At 43.7% G+C, this 16,639-nt stretch overlaps 1 protein-coding gene across 1 annotated transcript in view; it reads left to right on the forward strand.

Moving 5' to 3' along the window:
- The window catches only part of pdm3 (POU-domain protein pdm3), a 361,168-nt gene that overhangs the window by 11,640 nt on the left and 332,889 nt on the right, over nucleotides 1-16,639 (forward strand). The window lies entirely within an intron of this gene.

Here is a 16,639-nt window from a genome sequence, read left to right on the forward strand (position 1 = left end):
GAAACTGGTGGAAAAGTATAGTGAATTGTGGGAGGGGGAATGATGGAGGAGTAAAGACAGAATTATAACAAAATTGGTAAACTATAAATTAGGATACATGAAAAGTGAAGGGGATGGAATTATAGTGGATGGGATTATGAGAGACAGACTTGTGGAATGGTACAGGCGTTGTGGATAGAGGGAGAGTGGAAGAGTTAGGGCTGTATGAAAGGGAAGTGAGAAGAAAATAGTTAAATGTGAAAGACTAAAGGTTGGATGTGCGAGATAGAAAGGGGGGTGAATGAGATGGAACACGAGAGTGAGTGAGTTAATGGGATGTGATGGAATAGAGAGAGAGAGAGAGAGAGAGAGAGAGAGAGAAATGAGGTGGGATGGGATGGAAATGATGCCTGGGCCCAGTACACTATCCTTCATTATATTCCCCCCCCCCCACCCTCCACGACCCACCATCACTCCCTTCTGAAGCAAACGGACGTACAGTAAGCTTGTTGTCAGTGGGATGGAGAGATGAGTAGAATGGGATGGAGTGGGGAGCTGGATGGAATGGGGAGATGGAGCTGGGATGGAATGGGGAGATGGAGTTGGGATGGGAAGAAATAGAAAGATGAGGTGGGACGGAATGGGTAGAGTCGGTGAAATGAGGAAGGAGGTAGTAGAATGGGATGGGATGTGGAGAGGGAAAGGATAAAGAAAGGGAAAGTGAGAGAGAAGTCTGGAATAGTATGACAAGAGTTGAGAGTGGAATGAGATGAGGGTGTAATGAGGTGAGATGTGAAACAGATATAGGAAATGATGAATATAGAAGTCGAGGGAGGGAGGAATAAAAGAGGTCTAGAGGGAGTGGGGAGATGAGTTGGAGGTGGATAGGCATGGATAGGAAAATAAGATGGGTAGAACTGGGTGGAATGTGGAAAAAGGAGAGGATGGAAATGGCAAAGAAAAATGGGTGGGTGGGAATGATGAAAAGCGTAAATGTAGTGGATTATCGGCGAGCTATTGGTTGAATGGGATGAGTCGTTGGATATTGATGGAATGGGATGTGAGTGTGACGATGCCTTAAGTGGATGAGTGAGGATGGGATATGAAAGATGGGTGCAGTGGAATGGAAGATCACGAGAGGGATGGATGGATGGCAGAGAAAAAAAAAAACATATGGATTAGTGAGATGGAAATGGAAAAGTAAATGAACAGCGCTGGGTGGAAAGGGTGGAGTTATAATGGGAAGGGGAGAGATGGAAAAAAGAAAGGTCTGAATGAGGCATACATGCAGAGGAAGTAGGGAGAAGAGAAAAAAAAAAAGAGAATGAGCGAGAGAGAGAGAGAGAGAAAGGGGGGTGGGACATGGGATGGCCTGAAAGCTATTTTAGAGGATGGCATGGCTGCGTGGGAGCGATTAGAGGAGGAGATTTGGTCCATTCCCTCCCCTATCTCCTCTCTCTTCCCACTCAGTCCCTCTCTGACCCACTCATTTCCCTCTCTCTCTCTCTCTCTCTCTCTCTCTCTCTCTCTCGCGACATGCCCTCTTCACCCTACTGAGTCTCCCTTATATCCCTCTTGTTCTGTTTCCATTTATCCCCTTCTTTTCTAATCCTTCCTATTTCCATTCCTTCTCTCTCCCTCCTCCCTTCCTGTGTCATTCCCCCTACCTCCTCATACCCCTTCCTTCCCACTCATCCCTCCCCCCTCCCCTTAACCCCCTTTTTAGATGTTCTTCCCCTCTCACTCCTTCTTGCTCACCTCATTGTCTTTAACCCTCTCACTCCTTGCTACTTCACCCTACTCTTCCACTCCCCCATTTCCCTATTCCAGTCTCCATCTCACTCATTCTTTCCCCTTCTCTTTCTCATCACACTCTCTTCCCTTCTCAGACCTTAGACTCTCTTATCCTCTTTATCCTACTTACTCCTCTTCTTACTCAGCTCTTCTTCTCCCGCTTCTCTTCTTCCTTCCTTAACCCATTCCCATTTACCAAGTCTTTCTATCACTTAACTCTCCCCATGCCACTCTTCTTCTTCCTCTCCTTACTTCTTACCAGCTCTGTTATGCATCCCCATCTTACCAGTTTCCGTCCCACTCCCATTCTATCCCTCTTACGCTTCCAGTCCCATTCAGTCCTTTTCCCAGTCAAACTTTCATCCTCTCGCTCACCCGCTCTCATTCCATTTACCCTCTCACCCCACTCGTCTTCCCCTCATCCCCTTCCCTTGACCCCTCCCCTTTTCACTCCATTTTTTCGTATGGTTCATTGTTGGAGGAACGGAAAATGGTGGTAGAATGTTGAATAAATTATGCTTTGGGGTGGATAGATGAGAAAGAAAGAAAGAGAGAGAGAGAGAGAATTGGGAAAGAAATTGGAACTGTAGACAGAGTAGAGAGAAGAGGGTAGAGAGAGAAAATACTGAAGGTGGAAAGAGAGGATAAGAGAGAAGTTATACGAGTACAGGAGAATGGTGGAGGAAAGAGCGGAGAGGAGATGGAGAGTAGGGTAATGTAAGGGTTATAGTGAAGAGACTTACAGGGAGAAGAAGAGAAGTGAGATAGGGAGAAGAGTCAGAGGAATGAACGATGGAAGAGGAATACATAAGGGGATGGAGAGAATAATGAAGGAAATAGCGAGCAGAGTGATGCAGGAAAGAGTAGAGAATAGTTAGGCACAAGAACGGTAGAGAGGAGAGAAGAAAGGGTAGGGAGGAGAGGATAGATTTGTGATGGGCATAGAATTATGGAAAAGGAGAAGAAAAAAAGCAGGAATAATAAATAATAGGGGAGGGAGAAAGAAGAGGACGGAGAGAAGAGAAATGGAGGAGGCAGAAAGCAGAAGGCTGGCAAGGGGAGGAGAGGGGGGATGGAGGAAAGAGTAATGGGAAAAAAATAGAGGAAAGGAGACGAGATGAGACGAGACGAAATGGGACGAGAGCTATGGAGGAGGCATAGATTAGAGTGACATAGGAATGAAGAGAGAAAAAATAGAAGAATGATGAAGGAGAGAAGAGAAGAGTAGAAAAGAATGATCGAGAGAGAAGGGGAGAGGAGAGGAGGCGGGGAGGAGAGGCGAGATTAAGTCAATGGGCAGAGAATTGTGATGGATGACCACCACTACTTTTGGGAGGGGCCATATTTACTTTTTTTCCAGGCAGAAGGGAAATATGAGGGGTGGCGGAGAAGAGGGCTTCAGGGGCATAGGGATGAAGGCTGCATCCGTAAGGGTGAGGGGTGCATATAAGGGCAGTAAATGAAGGGCTGAGGGATGCATCTATAGGGGTCATGGGGGCTATTATAAGGGCAGCATATGAAGGGCTGCGGGCTGCATATAATCACTGTACATTAAATAACGGGATGGGAACTGTATAAAAGGGTTATACATATAGGGGTGAGGGATGCATCAGTAGAGGGGAATGGGGAAATGGTGAGGGCCGCATGTAGGTTGAGGGATATACGAGTATTGGTGAGGGCTCTATCTATAGCCTTGATCCCTGCATATGAAGGCTGCATCTGTAGCAGTGATATGCATATAAGAGCTGCAGCTGTGGGGATGAGGGCTGCGTATTAGGGTTTCACATATAGTGATTGCATATAATAGGGGTGAGGGACGAAGTGGTGAGGGCTGTATACATAGGAGGAAAGGATGTATAAGTATAGATGAGGGCAACTTGCATAAAAGTTGAAGAGCAAAGGGTTGAGAGCTGCATGTATAGAGATGAAAGTTGGGGCCTCTTATAAAAGTGAGTGAGAGAGAGAGAGAGAGAGAGAGAGAGAGAGAGAGAGAGAGAGAGAGAGAGAGAGTTGTACCTACTGAGGTTTGGATGGCGGCCATAATGGTGAAGACTTATTTTTAACTTTTCTACATCAGCCTACATAAACCTCTAGCTTCACTCAGGTATTTTACTCAAGCTACCGTCAGATGATTTTACTTAGTTAAAGAAATAATCCAGGTCTGAAAAACGTGATAAATTGAGCACGGTTTATACTGTATCATTATGACCTTATGACTGTTATACATGACTTAAAGGATGTCCCATGGAAAGTGTGGCTGGAGACAAATCTTGAGCGAATTTTTAGTGATAAGGACATATCAACATAGTTTCAATTCTCATGCGTTACGGAGGTACAATTAAGGATAACCATTCGCTCGAAATTGGTCTTCCTCATATTTCACCCATAAATTCAACAGTCATTGTAGCCCAGTAATAGTTGAGATTTGGACCCACTTTGGTATTGCATTCATTACTCAGAATTAATCCTAGAATAACCTGACGTGTGGCACACTTATCTTGGGACACGCTGTATATATAGATGATGATGACAGAGGAAAAAAAAATACCGAATTCTGAAAAGTTCTAAGCGATTTTACTCCTGTATATGAGAGGAATGTGAAGGTATAGCAGTTACTTATGTATGACTTAAGAATAGCAGTACTAGAGAGGGGACGAGGTCTGTAGGGATGAGGCTAGCTCAGACGATTTCACTCAGCTGATGAGGAATCCCAGATCTAAGAGGGATATGAAAGGGGTGGGAACTGCTAAAATATATGGCATAGAGATTGTATTATATGACCAAGGGATAGCAATATATGGGAGAGGGTTGCTGGGCTATAGGGATGAGGGTGAGATATAAGGATGGAGGGGTGAGAGTGAGGGCCTACAAGATATAGCAGGGGGGGGGGGCTCTGAAGATTGAGTGTCAGGGGTTGGAATAATGTATGATGGTGGTGGGGAAAAAATATGGCCGGTATAAAAAATGTGGTACTGCAGTATTTTTGTGCAACAGTCAGGGTTGTGGAGTACGGTAAGTTTGTGTGTGTGTCTGTGAGAGAGAGAGAGAGAGAGAGAGAGAGAGAGAGAGAGGGGAGGATGGGAAGGTAAAATATTCTCTAACCTGTTCAGTCAGGGAGATCTTTCCTGCGTTGAATAAAATCAACCGGTAATATCCAGAGTAAAATGATTTAAAAAGGCTTCATCTGACTGACGAAATTAATGGTGTTAGTGCAAAATTAATAAACGAGCTGGATGTGCAAATCATCAAATTTTATGATCGCCCCATATATACAGGATAGTCCATATATTGCACACTTTTGTCTCTTAGCTAACGAATTTTTGTGTATTGCGGGGACGGCTCAGTCAGCGTCAAAGTGCATCATTTTCTACTTCCCTTAGCCTTTTTCATGCTTTACAGTGTCTGCGATTTTGAATGGTGGAGGAGGAGGAGGAAATGAAGGACGTGGAGTGCGAAAAGGATGGAATAGTGGGAATATGAGGGGTAAAGAGGGCGAGGATGTGAGTAAGGAGATTTAAGATGGAAGATGGAAATGGCTGAAACAAGTGCGTGAAGAGCACGAGAGAAAGAGAGAGAGATGAAATTGGCTTAAACAAACAAACAAACAAAAACGAAAATCTGGGGCAAGTTAAGGTAAAACAAGTACAGTCTGCAAGCAATGGGTCCATAATTTTCAGAAGCACACGTTTAGGGCTGTATTGTCGGCAGCGTCGGGGATTTTCAAGCAACTCTTTTAACGATGTACAGTATTTTACGCATCACGCTTGGAAAGACTCTTGTCTGATATTTATAGCCTTCTATTATCAACATACTTTGTACAAATAACGCACAGCAGGATACTAGCCAGCCAAAGGAAGCAATAACCAGGTATGAAAGAGCTGCTGGGGAGGTTCACTACTCGCGTGAATTGAGTGACATAATTTAGCTTAATTTTGCTATTTTCAAACTATTCTGTTCAATTTAGGAAAGTCCTTGTATTGAAGAGTGTTAATGAGGGTCATATCTAACCCCTCACGTTCAAACTGTCTCATAAGCTGAATATAAACTCTTGTGGAGCCGCAAGAATACATTCAAATAAAGTCACGCGTTGAAGGGGTTAACTGCAAAGAAGACAGCCTTTGATCTGGCAGCTTTTGGAGACCATCACTTGTCCTTCCCGCCGCTTGATTAATTTTATATGGTTATCGTCAACTACCTTTATTATTTTATTGGTGCTGTTTATTTATACATGCGATGTTTTTATTCGTGTTTGTATTTGTTTATATTTCTATTCATTCATTCAGTTCATTATGGCATACCCCTCTGCTGATATTTTATTCAGTCCAACCGTTATTACAAAATTTAAATCACTTGTATAGTGACTTAATGCGCGCGCACACACACACATACACACACACACACACACACACACACACACACACACACACACACACACACACACACACACACACACACACACACACACACACACACACACACACACACACACACACATTGTACAAAGGGTCTCTTCTATTCTGTCTTGAGTTCAGTACCTTGCCTGACAAAAAGAAGCCCAGGAGTGTATAGAGATTAGGAAGAGCAATAGAAAAATATGAAGACAGAAACGCAAAGCAGACTGACTGAGACATAGAAAAAAGGCTGAAAGAGCAAGGAAGGGGTGAGTGAAAGTAAATATAAAATGGAGGCGGGAGGGAAGGCTGAGAGAGAACAAGAAAAGCCGACAGAGGGTGAATATAGGCAGCTAAGAAGACGCAAGATTAAGCCAGACTATGCATGAGAAGGTGCAGTGTGAGGTCCTTAAAATAAGGTGTTCGAGTTATGAAGTTAAACATTGTCAGGAGTGCCTTTGACGGGTACAGTGTGAGGTTGTTTATAATTCTTGAGTTTGGAATGACTAGCAGGGAGTGAGATCCAGCCGGGATATCTATGAGTGGGTACAGTGTGAACGTATTTATGGTGAAAGCTTGTGTGTGTGAGCTTGGAGTTGCCAGAAGTGAAACTTAGACTGGACGTCAGTGAGAGGTTCATTATGCATGGGTTAGGAATGGTTTGCAAGGAGTGAGCCTTAGCCAGGATATTTGTGAGGGGTGCAGTGTGAAGGTCCTTACAATGGTTGCTGTGTGTATGAGTTAGGGAGGAGTTAGACTTAACCCTCATATCTACGATGGTGTGCAGTGTGAAGGTGCTTATAATGGCAGCTTGTGTGTATTGACAGCAGCCTCCTGGAAGCGTATGGAAATGGCCGAGGCGAGTGTGAGGGGCATTATCAGGGAGGGGGGGTGGGGGATTTGGAAGGGGGAGAGAGGGAAGTAGGGAGGAGGCTGATTTGGAGGGAAGGGAGGAAGAAAGGGAGAATGAAGAATGGAGAACAAGGGGTGGGAGAAAAGAGATGAAAGGGAGAGAGAAGAATGTGGGAGGAGTGGGAGAAAAGAGAGGAAGCAGAAGGGAGGAGAGGAGAAAGCTGAAAGGTGCAAGAATGGCTCACTGGGGAAGAAAAGCAGAGGGATTAAGAGGGGAAGAGTTAGACAGGGAAGTGGGCATTTTGAAAGGGGGGGAACAGGAATTTAGAAGAAGAGGGGGAGAGTAGGAAGGAAGAAGGGGGGGAGGTGAGAGGAAAAATGAGTGGGGGATATGAGAGGGGGAAAAGGGAGACGGAATGAGAGAAAGAAGTGGAGGCGAAAGAGGAAGAGGGAGGAGGGCGATTCTGAATAGGGAAAAAAAGAAGAAGAGAAGAAAAGAGAGTAAGAACAAAGTAAATGAGAAAGAGGCAGAGGAAAAGGGGGGAAATGAGAACAGGAAGAAAGGCGAATAGAAATTTGAAGGGCGAGAGAGATTGAAATGGCTGAAGCGAGTGTGTGAAGGGCATTATTATCAGGTGGAAGGAATGGGGAGAGAGAGACAGACTGGAAGAGCAAGAGGAGAATTTGAACGCGAGGGGGAGGAGGAAGAGGATAAGAAGGAGGGAGAAGAAGGACAGAGAAAGGGGGAGAGGAGTAAGAGGGGAATTTGGAGATAGAAGGGAAGGGAGAGGCTTAAGACGGTAATATGGAGGGGAAGAGGAGGTGGTGGAGGAATGGGATTTGGAAGGAAAGAAGGAACAGAGAGAGGGGGAGAGTAATTAAGAAGGGGGCTGAGAGGGAATGGGAGTTGAGGGGAAGGTAGGGGAAGGGGAGAGGCAGGAAGGGAGAGAGGAATTTAGAAAGGAGGCGAGGGAAGGAGAGATGTGTGAAGGGAGGAGGAGGAATTTAGAAGGGGTTGTGGGCGAAGAGGATTTACCCTACTTACCCTCGCCCCTGCTTTAAGTCGTACCCTTAGTGCCTCGTGTTTGATTCCCGTTTGATTCCAACACCGTTCCAGTGTGATTCCTACTAAATTCCTTTGTTTCTGTTAGTCCTGTTGATTCCTGTCCGATAACTGCGTGGGTCCTGCTTGATTCCTGCTTGATTCCTGTGTGATTTTGTTTTTTTCTTAGTTCCTGCTTGGTTCCTGATGATCCTTGTCGATGCCAGACTGACTTCCGTGTGATTTCCGTGGTCTCGTGCTTGGTTTCTGTTTCATTCCTCTTTCTAACCCCAGCTTTAATCCTGTACTATTCACCGTGATTTTTTTACTCATTCCGAATGATTGTATGACTGTTAAAAAGGACCTCAAGTAATAATGGAGCTAGCGACAGTCTCCATTAACCTTCTTAGTACGATGACTCCTGTTAATGTAAATTATGTTTTTATTACCACCCAGCGATCTCATTTATCTTTTAGAAGGGTGCCTCGTGGCGAAGGGGTTTGCTGTCAGGGGAGGGTTTTGTAGTTTTTATTAGTGTTGTTCACGATGATGCCGGTCTTGTTGGAGTCTTGCCACATTCACGTGATGATACTCAATGAGAGGCTCTTCATAGTGAAGTGTTAAGAAGCAGTGTCCATTAACTCTTCCACTACGACTTATTTATTCATTGCAACCACCGAAGCGGCTCTCATTTGGCTTTGGAAACGCAGTATAATGAAACGGGATAAGCAGTTTAGCTAGTTACTCTGTGCTTATATATTCTGTTTCACATTGAATACACCCTCGTTCAGCGTTCAAATTTTTCAGCAATTCACTTCGTGCTTTGTCTTGTGATATTTTTCTTAGGGGAGAGTATTTATCTATTTATTTTTATTTTTATTTTTGCCAACAGTACTTGCCATTTCTTGTAATTGGGTTTTGCAGTACGATTCTAATGAACTACGCTGATAATGCACGCAGAGATAATGACTTGCTCTTATCATCTCTCGTCATCTCTCTCTCTCTCTCTCTCTCTCTCTCTCTCTCTCTCTCTAACTTGAATGAACCCCCACCTCTTACCAAGCCAGTTCTGACCCCCTACCCACCCAGCCACCCAACCCATTTTCATTATAACCCCCAATAATTCCTGATATCTGTAAACGTAAGCTGAACATTAGAGAATCGCCGTAAATGCCTATCATATTTCAGGTATTGTTGTAAATTGGATTAGCCCCTAAATTGCCCGGGAGTTGAGAATTACCGTAAACTAAAGCGGGGAGGGGGGAGGCGGGGAGGGGGTAGAGAGGGGATGAGAAGATAGAGAGAGGGAGGAGAAAGGGGGGAAAGAGGTAGACAGCGAGCGGGAGGGGGGGATGGTTGGTTGGAAGGGAGAGGGGGGGAGATAGTTTGGAATTGGGCTTAATTGCAAATGGAGATGATATTATGGAATTAATTGTAAACTGCGCTGGCGTTCGGGCCCACCTTAAGTGTCCGTTTGCCTGGGCGTTTAGCAGTTAATTCTCGATCGGGAGTTTGATTTTGCTATATAATTCTGGCTGTTTGGTGTGTGTGGAGAGAGAGAGAGAGAGGGGGGGGGGAGGAATAGGTGGTCATAGGTTATTTTAAAGGGGTTAGGAGGGCACTGTGAGGTGAGCTTTTTCTCCTTTTTTTTTTTTTGGATTGAGGGTGATAATGCTGTGGAATGTGGTAATCTCTCTCTCTCTCTCTCTCTCTCTCTCTCTCTCTCAACACACACACACACACACACACACACACACACACACACACACACACACACACACACACACACACACACTTCGTCGCTACCACAACCCAAGCTTTTTCATCTCGCTCATCACCACCACATTCCATCATCTTATCACCACAACCACCACCACCACCACCACTAATCCAAATGTCATCACCACCACCCTCATCACTGCTACCATCACCTTCCAGCATTATCCCATTCCTTATCACCATTGCCTCTTCCAGTGCTACCTACTACCATCGTCACTTATCACCACCCGCCACCATCACAGTCGCCTCCGTCACCACCACCATCAGCCCAAGTGTCATCACCACCACCTGCCATCACCACCACCTCTCGCATCACCATTACCTCCGTCACCACCACCATCAAGCCAAGTGTCATCACCACCCCCTCATCATCACCACCAGCACCTCGCCTTGGCTATGCTACGGCTCTGTCCACTCGGCCGTGGCTCGTAACAGTGCGTCAGGCGGATCCCTTCTACTTCCCTCTCCGTTTCCTCCCTTTCTCTCTGCTCCTTTTCCGTCCCTTCTATTCTCCCCTCTCTTACTTTCTGCTCTTTCTTTTCACCACCTATCATCCCTTCTCTCCTCTCCTGCTCCTTTCCCTCTCTCTGCCCTTTCACCCCTATACTATCTCCCTCTGCCCTCTTTCTTCTTTTCTTGCCGTCCCCTCTTCATCCTTATTCCTCTCCGTTTCCTTTCTGTTTGATTCCTTTCCCTCCTTTCTCATAAATCTCTTTCCACGTGGTCATCGTCACTCATTTTCACCTCTCCCTTCCTACCCACCCTGTCCCTTTCCCCTCCTCTCTCCCTTCCTCTCTTACCCTTCTTCTCCCTTCCCATTCCCTTCCATCTCCACCTAAGCGCTAATCTTACCTTCCTTCTTTTCTTATTTCTCTTGCCTTTCCTTTTCTCCTTTTAGCTTCCTCTTTCCCTCGCCACCAATCTGCCCCTCCTCTCTTTCCCTCCTGGCATGCCATCTTCCTCGTCCATCTACTTCCTTCTTGTCCATTTTTCGTTTCTTGTCCTCTGTCCCCTTTGCTCTTCCTGTTTACTGCTTTCCTTCTCTCACCTCCTCTTTTCCTCTCCAGTTATTGCCCTTCTTCTCTCTCTTTTCAGCTCATCTGTCATTTTTTCTTTCTCATTTTCTCTTCTTCCCCTTCACCTATGATCCCATCCACCTCCCTCTCTTCACGTTTCTTTATTCGCTTACCTGTCTTTCCACATTTCTCACGCCTTTCTTCTCACCATTCTCTCTCTCTCTCTCTCTCTCTCTCTCTCTCTCTCTCTCTCTCTCTCTCTCTCTCTCTCTCTCGTTTAAAGACAACTTTCTCCTCCCTCTCTCCCTTCATCCTTTTCCTTTTCCCACTCTCGCATCTTGTATCTCCCTTCCCTTCCTCTCCCTTTTCCTCCTCCTTCAACACTTTTCCTCCCTCACCCTCATCATTCTCCCCTTCCTCCTTCTCCCCATTGTCTCCCCTCCTCCCCTCTCCCCCCTCTTTACCCTCTCCCTCTCTCATACATATCCACACGTCCATCTAGGCAACCCATGATTATTCAAATATTCACTAAAAATCACCTTAAGCTTTAATTTACAGTCTTGTGTGGATTTCCATATATGCAAATGACCTGATAATGCACTCCTGTTGTTACGAAATAGAAAATACACAAGGATTCACAAAGACTGGGTTAAAGAATGAGTTTGAAGATGATTATTATGATGTTACAGAATATTTAAAAAAAGTATATTGCTGTGGTGTCTCATGATGATGATGATGATGATGATGATGATGATGTTTATCTTTATTCCTATTATTATTATTTATTGTTATGTATTATTATTATTATTATTATTATTATTATTATTGTGGGAAGGAGGTGGAAGGAAACGCGGGTGAAATAGAGGTGAGTTTTATTCCCGACTAGTCTCGCCTGTGGCTTCTTCATGGGTACCCATGAAGAAGCCACAGGCGAAACTAGTCGGGAAAAAAACTTACCTCTATTTCACCCGTGTTTCCTTTCACCTCCTTCCCACACTTGTCATAATGTCTCAACATTATTAATATCATTATTTTTATTATTTTTTTTATTGTTATTATTATTATTATTATTATTATTATTATTATTTTATTGTCTAAAGGCGGAGGGATAAAACGTATTCCCCGTGTTATTTATCTTTTTTCTGTATATTCATGTATTTATAGACATATCAAGCAAACCAGATGACTTGTGTTCAGTGGAGAACGATTCTAACAGTTATATACTGGGTTAAAAAGTACCCACATGACCCTTGGAACTCTGGATCACACTCATTTCAACATGTTATTCACGCAACACCGGCCGATTCTTTCCACATAACGGCTACCGTAATGTTCTTGTTGACACATTTATATTTTATGCATAGTGGTAGAGGGCTCGCCTGAAGAAAATAGTTTATGGCAAGAATAAACGAAGAAGAATTTTAATATCCATAATACAGGACTTTATTGTGCTACATGAGTGTGTGTGTGTGTGTGTGTGTGTGTGTGTGTGTGTTAACCTCGATGCGAGAAGACAATGATTTTGGTCACTTTTTTTTGTCAGTCTGTTCGAGCTGTAACTTCTGAAAAGCTTACCCAAGAAACCTCGTTTTTGTAGGTGGGTAGCTGTTGACCATATACAGGGCAGATTCGAATATGATGATCAGAGTTCAGCGTCACTTGTGACAAAATAAAAGCAACCCAAGCACGCTTTATGACTCTCTCTCTCTCTCTCTCTCTCTCTCTCTCTCTCGATACAGTAAATGATTAATTATGAGGTCAGTTTACATGCATAATTGTAATTAGCTAGATTATCAATTTCATTAATTGATTTCCTTCAGTGGCAGAGAATTGTAATTTCCTGTGATAAGTAGAGCAGAATGACATATGTCTGAGATACTTGAGAGAGAGAGAGAGAGAGAGAGAGAGAGAGAGAGAGAGAGAGAGAGAGAGAGAGAGAGAGAGAGTAAAAGAAAAGCAGAAGAGAACAGAGTCAGGCAAGGATATGGTATAGAAAAATTGCATGAAACAGTTAAACTAAGATAAAGTGATGCGGAGACAAAAACAAGTGATAGAAACAGCGATACAGATAGACAGGTAAAAAGATAAAGAGAAGGCAGTAGCAGGAGACGAAGGGAAAGAAATACAGTATCTAATGTTGTAAACAGACAATGTTACTTAAAGATAGAAAGGAGAGAGAGAGAGAGAGAGAGAGAGAGAGAGAGAGAGAGAGAGAGGAAGGGGGGGCTGGAACACCAGACGAAGGGAGAGAAATACAGAGATGGAAGGGGAGGGTGAGAGATAGTGACACAGAGATGGAAGAAGAGATGCTGAAACTGAGAGAGAGAGAGAGAGAGAGAGAGAGGATGAGGCGGGGCAGCAGACGAAGGGACAGAAATATGACGATGGAATGGGGGAGTGAGACAGTGAAACAAATACAGAGGAATAGACACAGACTCACTGATATATAGACAGAGAGGGAGGTAGATAGAGCGAGATAGAGGATGATTCGGGAGCAGCAGACGAAGGGACAGAAATACCCCCTGGTCGTAATGGTGATGGTTGGCTGTAATTGTATTAAAGGAGGGACTGGTTGCGCCTAATGGTCTCCGCTGCAAGTTATTTGAGACGTTTGGTCAGTGGTGGTGGTGCTGCTGGTGGTGGTGTGGGGCTTAGGCATGGAAAGTGGGGTTTGGGAAGAGTGGAGAAATAGAGAGAAATGAGGGGACAGGGGAAGAAGTTGAGGAGAGAAAGAGAAGACAAGGAGTGGAAGGGAGGAGATGTGGGATAAAGAAGAGAGGGCTGGTGGTGGTGCTGCAGGGCTTAGGCATGGAAAGAGGGGTTGAGGAAGATAGGAGAGAGTTAGGGGAAGTGGGGAGAAAATGGAGAGGATGAGAGGGGAAAATAGAAGGCAGGTAGAGTTTGTGGAAAGGGAGCAATGTATGGGGGAAAATTATGGAGACATTGGAGAGGGTAAGAGGGAACAAAGGAAGAAAGGGGAGTTTTGGGGAAAGGTGCTATGTTGTTGGTGGTGGAAATTTCAACTGTGGGTGAGGAAAGAGGGAGGAGGAAAAGGAAGGCAGGGAGATATGATATGAGAAATAGGATGGATAAATGAAAAGTGGCAAGGTTGTGGAGAGAGAGAGGTGGTAATGATGGTGGTGGGCTTAAGGAGGGAGAAAACAGGTGTGGAAGAGGGAAGAAAGGGGTGAGATGGAGGGAAAAGGAATGAGAGAGAGGGAAAAGGTAATTAAAGGAGGAAAGATTAATATACGGAGAGGGAGGAAGGAAACAGTGGTAGTGGTGGTGGTAGGCTTTGGGATGGAAAGAGAGATTGTGGAAGAGGGAGAAGGAAGAGATGAAGAGAGAGGAGGAGAAATGGGAAGAGGATGAGGAATAAAGAAGAGTGGAAGAGAAGAGAAATGTAAAGAAGAGAGGGATGTGGTAGTGGTAAGGGCTTTGGGATGGAAAGAGGGGTTGTGGAAGAATGGAGAAAAGGGAAGAATGAAGAGAAAATGGAGGGAATGAAGGAGGAAAACAGGAAAAGAGGGAAGGAAAGAAAAGAAGGATGATGGTAGTGTGGGTTGTGGTGTACTGTGGAATGGAAAGGAGGGTTGTGGAAGAGTGGAAAAGGAAAGGGGGAAAGGAAGGGTTTGAAAAGGGGAAAGAATGAGTAAATAGGGTGAAAGGGGAAAGGATTAGTAAATAGGGTGAGGCTGTGGAGAGAGAGAGAGAGAGAGAGAGAGAGAGAGAAAGAGAGAGAGAGAGAACCAACACATATTAAAATACGAAAGACACATACACAAAAAAAAGAAAAAAATAAAGACGAAATGCGCAGTAACGAGAACCAAAGACATTACACACACCAAACCTTCAAAAATTTAGGCATGTGGAAAAACGAAAAAACACAAAACTTAAAAAACAAAAACAAAAGGTGAAAACAGACCGTAGAACAAAGGGAAAAAATGAGAAATGTTAAAAAAGAGGGAATTTGGAGAGAGAGACAAGAGGAGTAGGGGGGAGGTTGGGAATAACAAAAGCACTCAAACAAGCACAAACAAATAAACAAACAGATGGAAAGGGAGAGGAGAAGGGGGAGAGTCATGGGAAAAGGGGAAAGGGAGAGGAATTGAAAGGGTGAGGGGAGGATGAAAGAATAGGAAGGGGTAGGAATGGGAAGGGAGAGGAAGCGAAGAGAGAATAAACAGGTAAATTACAGGGAAGACGGTAGAAAAGTAGAAAGAAGTGAAAAAGAAAGAGGGAGGCAGTAGAGGGGAAAAAGAACGGAAAGGAAAGAAGCAAGAGAGAAAGGGAAATTGGGAAGGAATAGAAAATTGCATTCTAATAAATTACAAATTGTTGACGTATGAAAGAGGATAAAATGGGAAAGAGAAAGAATGGGAGAGGCAAGAGATGGAGGTATGATTTTTGGTATAACAAAGGCAGTCAGTAAGCACAAGGAAAGGGAGACGAGGGAGAGAGACGGGGAAGAAAAGTGGGAATGTATCTAGAATAAAGTAGAAGAGAATAGATACAGGAGTAGAGAAGTAAGTAAATGAAAGGAGGGTTGAACGGAAAGGGGGAAAGTGACAGGAATGAGGGAGAGTGAAGGAAAAGAACAGAGTGAAAGGCAGGAGAGGTAAGAGATAGGCGGGAAAAAACAAAAGTCAGGTGCACGAGCAATTATACGGGAGAGAGATGGAAACCTGATTTTAAAAAGAAAGAATGCGTGGGAGTAAGAAAGACAGTACAAGATAGGTTACACAAGTAAATAAGGGAAGAGAATGAAAGTGAAAGAGAGAGTGGAAGAAGAAAGGGAAAGGAGAGGGGAAGGAAAACAGAGAAAGAGGGGGGGGGCAGACACTCAATAACAAAAGCTGGACACAACCGACACAACCTGGATATATTTACCGTCCTTCTCAAGCATTGCCAATCCCTCATTTTGCCTGTTTTATATTACTAAGGTATGAGGTGAAATAGAACTCGCCTTTTCAATTTTTTCTTTTCTCTCTCTAATGCCTTGTAGAGAAAATGATGGAAGTACTTTGTTTTTGCCATTTTTTCCTCTTTCGTTGAGGTCTTTTAGGGTAGAATAATATATTTCACACATACTGTTATTCCAGTTTTCTTCCATTGATGTCAGCGAGAAACGAAAATAGACGTGGGTGTTAACATTGAATTAGAATGTGACTTACCATGTCATTTACATTAGAGAACTTAATTGAGAGCAGAGAAAATAATACTGTTTTGTCATTGTTTTTCCCTTATTTATGTCATTCAGATTAGGGAAGAAAACAGAACTAACTTTTTATATTTTTTTTCCGTTCCCAGTCCTGCATCTCGTCCATTTATTGTCATTAAGTAACGAAAAGAAAAATAGACCTTTTCATTACTCGTATAATATTACCCGGCATTGATGTTACTGAGGCCAAGGATGATAATAGAACTTAACATTTTTCCTCATTATATTCTGACTAGTTGATATTAGGCGAGAGAAAATAACATCTTTTTCATCATAATTTTTTTTTTTCGGTAATGTCATTGAGAATTCAGAAAACAGCAGGACAATCTGTAATCGCATTTCGCCCATCTGAGGTCACGGTGACATGAGAAATTTAATGGAAGTCACTCAGTCATTATTTTCGAAGTTTCATTGATGTTACTGAGGGCTGAAGAGATAACTGGATTTTTCATCATTGTTTTTCTTAGCTTGAGGCCTGATCGGGGAGGGAGATAGGATGTTGTTATTCTCACCGATCGTTAAGAAATATTTGTGGATGTTATTGAAATGTTATTCGAGTGGTGTT

Source organism: Coenobita brevimanus, chromosome 93 (assembly GCF_032717465.1).
Source record: "Coenobita brevimanus isolate Jiangsu-jjx chromosome 93, ASM3271746v2, whole genome shotgun sequence".
NCBI classification, from domain to species: Eukaryota; Metazoa; Arthropoda; class Malacostraca; order Decapoda; family Coenobitidae; genus Coenobita; species Coenobita brevimanus.